This window comes from Salmo salar, chromosome 13, assembly GCF_965601325.2.
Source record: "Salmo salar chromosome 13, fSalSal1, whole genome shotgun sequence".
NCBI lineage: Eukaryota > Metazoa > Chordata > Actinopteri > Salmoniformes > Salmonidae > Salmo > Salmo salar.
The window spans coordinates 83631333-83639388 of NC_138303.1; positions in this window are offsets into that span (position 1 = coordinate 83631333).

The window sequence follows — 8056 nt, forward strand, 5'->3', positions numbered from 1 at the left end:
TTTAGTCATTTAGCAGACGCTCTTATCCAGAGCGACTTACAGTAGTGAATGCATACATTTCATACATTTAAAAAAAAATCCGTTAATTAGGCTACTTGCTGTGTGTCCACGGTACAAGCAGCTTTTGGCTACCATTACATTGAAATTATTCACATCACCTGCCCTTCCTCAATGATGAATTTTTAAAAACCTTGTTTTAACATTTGCCAACGCCTCAAGGTAGGCTACGCACCATCACGTTGCTCTTCAGAGTTGCTTCAAATGAATGGAGGTCAATTGGGCAATGGCCACTTTCCTCAATGGCACTCTTATGTTACAGGAGTCAGTGCCGGTCAGATATGATCAATTACATGTATTAAGCACTTTTTACATCAGCTGATGTCACAAAGTGCTTATACAGAAATCCAGCCTAAAGCCCCTAAGAGCAAGCAATGCAGATGTAGAAGCACGGTTGCTAGTGAAAACTCCCTAGAAAGGCAGGAACCTAGAGAGGAACCAGGCTCTGAGGGGTGGCCAGTCCTCTTCTGACTGTCAGTGGAGATTATAAGAGTAGCCTACATGGCCATAAAGGCTAGATCGTTCTCCAAGATGTTGAAACGTTCATAGATAACCAGTAGGGTCAAATAATCACAAAGTCAGCACCTCAGAGATGTTTCAAACCTATTTATAGTATCGCATGTACCTTTAAGTGTGCACATTATATACAAGCATGTGTTCTGTTGCAACATGTTTGTCGCTCACCACAGCGCGGGAGAAAAAAACTATGCAACTGGACACAGCAGCAGTCCATCCATAAGCAGCTCTGTGTGCGCAGCTGTCACTTCGCGGCGCGTTTCAGTAGTGCGCTAAAATCGATAGATACGGCAAATAATCTTTCAATCGCTTTGGGATGATATCTCAGATGTAGGTGACTATTTTGCTCCTCTTCTGCCTGCTGGATCAAACATATAGCGGCACATTGTGCCAGTTCGGAACCATGCATCTATTGAGCTTATTTCCTATGTTGCTGTTCTTCCTCGGTGTAAGTTTTCTTCCAGGTACGTGCTCTTTGTTGCTTAACAAACTGACAACATGAATTGCATTACAGAGAAGGTTCTGATTGCTTATCCATGGCTTAAATCAGTTTCAAATATTGAATAGACTTTGAAGGCAAATTTCCTCACTTATGTCAGTCGGGAGACTAACTTACAGTAAGTAGGCTATTTCATGTTTTCCCAGTGTTATAAAATGCCACCTACAGTATAGTGACCTAACTGACCTCACATTGAAAATGTGGTAGACTATAGCTATGTTCACATTGGATGATGAATTAATGTATTAACTATCCCTCAGATTTATTTAGAGGCAAAGGTGGACAGGATATAATGGCATGCATGGACTACACACTCTGGGTTGGTGATTTCTGGATGAGAATGTAGGTGTTTTATCCCACTGGAATGGAAATATGGAATTAACCTGATAATATTACTTGCTGGGCTACCATGCCTTAGTGCCTGACCCTATTGGTGTTATTGCTGGTTTCACTCTTCACAAAGCTGTGGAGGTTATGGTGTGTTTATTAATTAATACCTGATTTCTGTACACGTGGCAAGTTGTTCCTCTCATCACTCACCTATCTATCGCTCTCTCTCTTTTTCATATCATCCCTTGTTAATCCTAACCATCTGGTGCTTAAACCTGCAGTGGGAGTGTGTTCTGACGTCACCACTGGGCTGAAAGAGAAGACACACACACACACACGCACACACATACACACAAAGAGATTAGATCAGATGAGAGAATTACACTGTTGTCTGGACACGTGTTATCTGCCACTATCAACAGGTTAATGCTGTCATCCCTGTGACCTCTGACCCAGACTCATGCCTGGTCATGCAAATACTGACAGGAGACAGAAGAGAGGAGATGAATGAAGGGGAAAAAAGAGAGGGAGAGGAGGAGAACCGAGAAGATGACAGGGTCTGGACTCTATGGTCAAAGACTTCCATATCAATACATTGCCCATTGGTAGCCTCAATTTGTAAGAATCAATATCACTAATGTTACTTTCCAGGAAAGAAGAGGGAGTGGACAAAGGGAGGTAAAGTGAAAGGAGAGGAGAGGTAAAGGGAGAGGAGAGGGAGGGGACAAGGAGTGGGAGAGGAGAGAGAGGGAGGGGACAAGGAGTGGTAAAGGGAGAGGAGAGGGAGAGAGTTGAAGAGGACGAGGTAGATGTAGAGGGGGAGAGAGAGAGAAAAATAGTGTTGTGTTTACGCAAGAGACCTTTCCTCTGACCTTCTTGTGTGTAAATAATGAATGTTTACTATTCCCTACAGTTTACACCCAGAGAGAGACTACAGGGACTTCCTTCATCATCGTTCATTAATAATTAATCGTCAGGATGTCCCTGGGCTCGCGCACTCACACACACACCCACAGTATGGATTCTAAATTGTTTGCATCTTGTTCTGATTATGTTGGGCATTTTCAATCACTTCACACAGTCAGAGGATAGAATAGAGATATCAGGGTCGGGGTCAAATTCAGTAAAAAGTTAAACAAAATAAAATGTAAGAATTGGCAGTATCACTTTAAATGATAAGCATGTATGTGACCTAGGATTAAGGTAAGGTTTAAAATTAGGGTTAGTGATTTTTTTTTTAAATTATTTGTGGTTAGAAAGCATTTAAATTCTATGACCAGATGGTGATGACCCAGAGTTAGTGTAGATGAGGTCCGGGCTTCTGAAACTACTGTCAGAGTTGATGCCAGAGTGCTCTCTGCCTTCAAGGAGTGGCTGGTGTGTGTGCGTGTCAGTGTGTGTGTGTGTGTGTGTGTCCAGATGCTAGAGGAGAGAGGGTACAGTGAAGGGCATGAGCGGGATTATAGCAAATAATCCCACAATGCCTCTGGCAGGGTAGGAGTACATGCTTTGACGCTTCACTGCTTCATGGCATGATGGGACAGATAATCCAACCTGGCCCTGTCAGTCTGACAATACACACTCAGACAGTTCTTCTTATTCCAGGACTAGTCTTAATCTATATCTGGGAAACCAGCCAATACAGTGTAATTTCTACTCTTATGTATGTTTTGTTATGCTCTACAGTAGGCCTACATGTGTTTGTGCTAGTTGGTACATGCATTTGGGTTTCTCCATGTGTATGTTCCCTCTCATGTCTATGTGTTGTGTGCACTTTGGGCAATACAGTAGGTAGTTAGACAAGTGTCTGCCAGCTGGCATGTGATGGTCCGTTAGCACCAGGGCCCTTAGATTAATGCTGGAGAAAAACGCTGACTAAACTCACACCTCATGAACCCACCAAACAACTGAACCTGCTTTTCTAGAGATAGAGAGAAGGATGGAGGGAGAGAGATAGAGAGGAGGGAGAAATAGAGAGAGGTGGAGAGTGCGTAACTGAGATAAAGAGAGAGAAGGAGCGAAGGCGAGAATGAGACGGAAAGGTGAGTACAGTGGCAGAGAGAGAGAACATGAGAGGGATAGAAGCAATTGGCACAGAGTGAAAGAATAAACAATGAGGAGAACGAGGAACTAAAGAACAGATGAGTAAACCTGCTGTTCCATTAGGAGCTGAGAGAGAGAGCGCGCTGTGGCCCAGTGAATGTAGTAGTGGGACAGCAGCCCTCTGCAGTGTGGCTGCAGCACTTTATACTGGCACAGAGATGGATGGATGGATGCTGAGCTGGACTGAGAGAGAATGGAGCTATGACAACCAGTGAGCTGCTGATGAGGTGCTGACTGAACTCAGAAGCAGATAAACATGTTCATGGACCACTCTGTGTGCCGTACACATTATTACACAGAACAAAAACAGGACACCACTTATTTGTTTTGTCGCCAAACATTTAGGGTATAAGACCTTCTTCAGTGTGCATAGGAGGCAATGCCAATCAATGTTACGGCAACAATACAGGCCACACACAGGTGGACATAATTATAGAATTTCAAAGTAAGTATTACTAGTACATTATTACACACACACAGTATTAGAGCAACAAGCCATTTTGCACAATGTGTGAGATGATGAAGAGCATCCAACCATTAAGCACGAACATGTGCACTTACAGTCACACTGAGACAGATACAGAGTTTTCTGTATGAGAGGCTAGAACCATTTTTCACTTTTATAAATGACACGGTCAAGGTAAATTTCACATTCTTATGCCGAGTTTACAGGCTCCCAAGGCAGGACTAGTAAATACTATCTATGAATATTGTCGTGGACAAATCAGAATTAGTTGGGTAACATAGATAATTAAGATGTTTTATTAATATAATATGCTTATTTGAGGTACTTGTCATTAGAAAGTGTCCATAGGACTCTGGTGTCTTTTCAGTTGCACGTCTACCTTAGCTGGGGCTCAGACACTTGGGGCCCAGAGAGGGGAGAGGTCAGACTTGTTGTCATGGGAATGTGTCTTTACCTATTTCTTAAACCATGTGAAGGGAGGCGTGATGAATGGGGAACCAATGACTTGTCTCCACAATGTCTGTGAGCAAGTCACTCCCTCCTTTTCTTTATTGTGGGGAGGATTATGGCAGTAAATGGACCCTTGTATGTCCTCTCTTAGATCTCACACTTATCCTGTGATAATATATGGCCTAGAGGCTCACTCCCCCCAGTGAGCCTGTCCAGGAGTGGGGTCAAGAGGGGGTTTGCTTGAGATGGGAGTATCTAGAGTTGACAATTGATATATGCCATTGGATGAAATAGTTTTGTTCAATACCGTACCAGGGAGGGACAGTTCTAAGGGGACCAGATACGGGGCTATACAATTAATCCTGTTGACATAGCAGTTACTGTCTGATGTGTTTTATTGATATCTGTCATACAAAACTTAACCTTTGTGAACTGTTACTAAGTATCTGTGGTTTGTCAATGTACGTTGAAGGGGGTGTATCGTTGCTATAAAAGATCCCTGTAGCAATTCTGTAATCACCTTCCTGGTTCATTCGAGAGAATGCATTAGTGGGGTCAAGAACTTTTGCAAAAGTATCTTAATTAAGTATTAAAGATGTAGTTTTAACTCGGACTGGTGTGTTTGTAACTCCTCATTTGGTAATGCAGAAATTAGCCACAACAATATACATAAAATGCTATGAGTCAGCAGACTGAAGAAGCTACTCACAGATGTATGATGCCTAATGACTTGTGGCAACACGCACCACAGTATATGGGTTAGAAAATGATGGAGTAGCTACTCAAGTACTTAAGAGCACTGTGAAGGAGTCATAATGCCCCTCCTGTACTCTTTTAGACTAGATGTATAGGCTATTAGAAAGACACCCCATGGTGCCAAAAAAGAATTCCCCCTCTGTGTCACTGATGATGGATCAGTTGGGGTAACATTCAGGAACTTGATCAAGGACAGTAAGTTCCCCGTATAATGCTGCACCAACTGTACAGACAAAAAGTTGTAGTTCAACCCCAATAACGCTGCAATTAGATTGCTCTCATCGTTCCCATTCATTTGGATTTGAGGTATAGAGATTTTTCTGTATGTGTGATTTACACAGAAGATGGTATGGAATAATGAGTGGACTTTAGATCACTTTTGAAGTATGACAACATCTGACAAACATTGATTTAGTGGTGAACGATCTCTTTAACTTAAGGCAAACAGTCGCATCTGGTCAGCTTACATGCAACGTAGCTCTACCCAGAGCCAACCTCCAATCCTTAACACTGCTGCTTATTTACTGTGTGACGTGACCAGGGAAAACTGTGGAACCTAGTCATAATGGGCTACAACTAGGACCCAGAGTTGTTGGTCTAGTTATGGGCTCAGAGATAGGGGTTGAGCTTATGGGATGAATGCTATGTGATGAGGGGGTAGGTTTACAGTGATGGCCTGGTTGACAGATGTGGTTGGTGCCATAACCAAGTCCTCTTGTTGGTTGACATGCAATACATGGTGTATGTACAAGATATTACTGAGGCTCTATGACATTCACACATGTACAGTACTGCAGATGGGTAATCAGGCCAGCAATCCACTCAAGACCACACCAAGTCTGTTATTCTAACTAAATTAGTAAACTATTTTTTTCTTTCTCTCTCTCTCAATTCAATTCCATTTTTTCTCTCTCTCTCTCTCTCTCTCTCTCTCTCTCTCTCTCTCTCTCAATTCAATTCAAAGGGCTTTATTGGCATAGGAAACATATGTTTACATTGCCAAAGCAAATGAAATAGATAATAAACAAAAGTGAAATTAACAATAAAAATGAACAGTAAACATTACACTTATAAGTTCCAAAGGGATAGAGACATGTAAAATGCCATATTACAGTGTAGCAACAATGTGCAAATAGTTGAAGTACAAAAGGGAAAATAAACATAAATATGGGTTGTATTTACAATGTTTGTTCTTCACTGTTTGCCCTTTTCTTGTGGCAGTTCAGTTTAACCTGTCTTCTCTTGAGATCCAGGTCTGCCTCTCTCAATAGCAAGACTTTGGTCACCGAGTCTGTACATAGTCAAAGCTTTCCTTAATTTTGGGTCAGTCACAGTGGTCAGGTATTCTGCCACTGTGTAATCTCTGTAAGGGCCAAATAGCATTCTAATTTATTCAGTATTTTTGTTCAGTCTTTCCAATGTGTCAAGTAATTATATCTTTGTTTTGTCATGATTTGGTTGAGTCTAATTGTGTTACTGTCATGGGACTCTGTTTGTGTTTGTGAACAGAGCCCCAGGACCAGCTTGCTTAGATGACTCTTCTCCAGGTTAATCTCTCTGTAGGTGATGGCTTTGTTATGGAAGGTTTGGGAATCACTTCCTTTTAGGTGGTTGTTGAATTTAATGGATTTTAATGGATTTTTATAATTAGTGGGTATCGGCCTAATTCTGCTCTGCATGTATTATTTGGTGTTTTACGTTCTACATGGAGGATATTCTTGCAGAATTTAGCTTGCAGAGTCTCAATTTGGTGTTTGTCCCATCTCTCTCTCTCTATCTCACACACACACGCACGCACGCACGCACACACACACACACACACAGGCACACAGGCACACACCGCTTTGTTACATGTACAGACACACACACACACATGCATTGTTTGAGATTGAGGGCCTATAATGTTTGGCAATAGTAAGTGTAGAGGCACTGAGTGTGTCTAACTTTCTGCAGTGGGGGTTGTAGTGGCACAGGGCGTGCCTGTGCTGCGCTGTGCTGTCTGCAGTAGGAAGTGAATGGACAGGGATTTAGCAGTTCTAGATGGACACACTATCTCCTTTACTGTTTGTAATTAACTTTCCGCTTATCTGCCTCTGTTCCCCACTCCTTCCCCTCTCCCCCTCTCTTCCCTTCTCTCTCATATATCCAGCATTTCTCTCCAGTGCGTTGAGTAATTAACTCCTTCCCTCCATTCCTCCAACCCTTTCTCTCTTTCCTCCCCTCACGCTAAAGTCACCCCTAATCTTCTTGTCTTTTCCACCTCTCAGTTGACTTCTCCCTGTTAATCTCTCTAACATTTCCCCTTTCTCTGTCTCCATTCCCTTGTCACTTTCTCTCTCACCCTCAGTCTGTCTCTGTCAAATTGAATTTCTAAATAATTAAAAATTAACATAAGGTTTATAAACATGAGTGTTGCCATTGTTTGTGTGTTTCTTGCCAAACCAAATTCCAAATATTAAGGGACCTCAAGAAGCTGGCCCAAACCCCTACAGGAACTCTTCCAAGAAAGGCTTGAGAGACTGCAGGACTATCCCACCAGTTCCATCAATGCAGCGAATAAGGGAGAACATCTGGAGCAGGACTTTTGCCAGTGACCCTGCAGTTAAAGGGCAACCGCACAAAAAGGCAATACCTTAAATGTGCCTACTTACAGGAACAAGCCTAACCAAAAGATACTGTAACATTATCAAATGTAATGACTGTAGTGAGTCATGCATGGGGGACCAGACAGACATGTAGAGCTAGCTTTGTTTTTAATCTTATTTGTTTTATTTAACCTTTATTTAACCAGGTAGGCTTGTTGAGAACAAGTTCTCATTTGAAACTGCGACCTGGCCAAGATAAAGCATAGCAATTCGACGCATACAACAACACAGAGT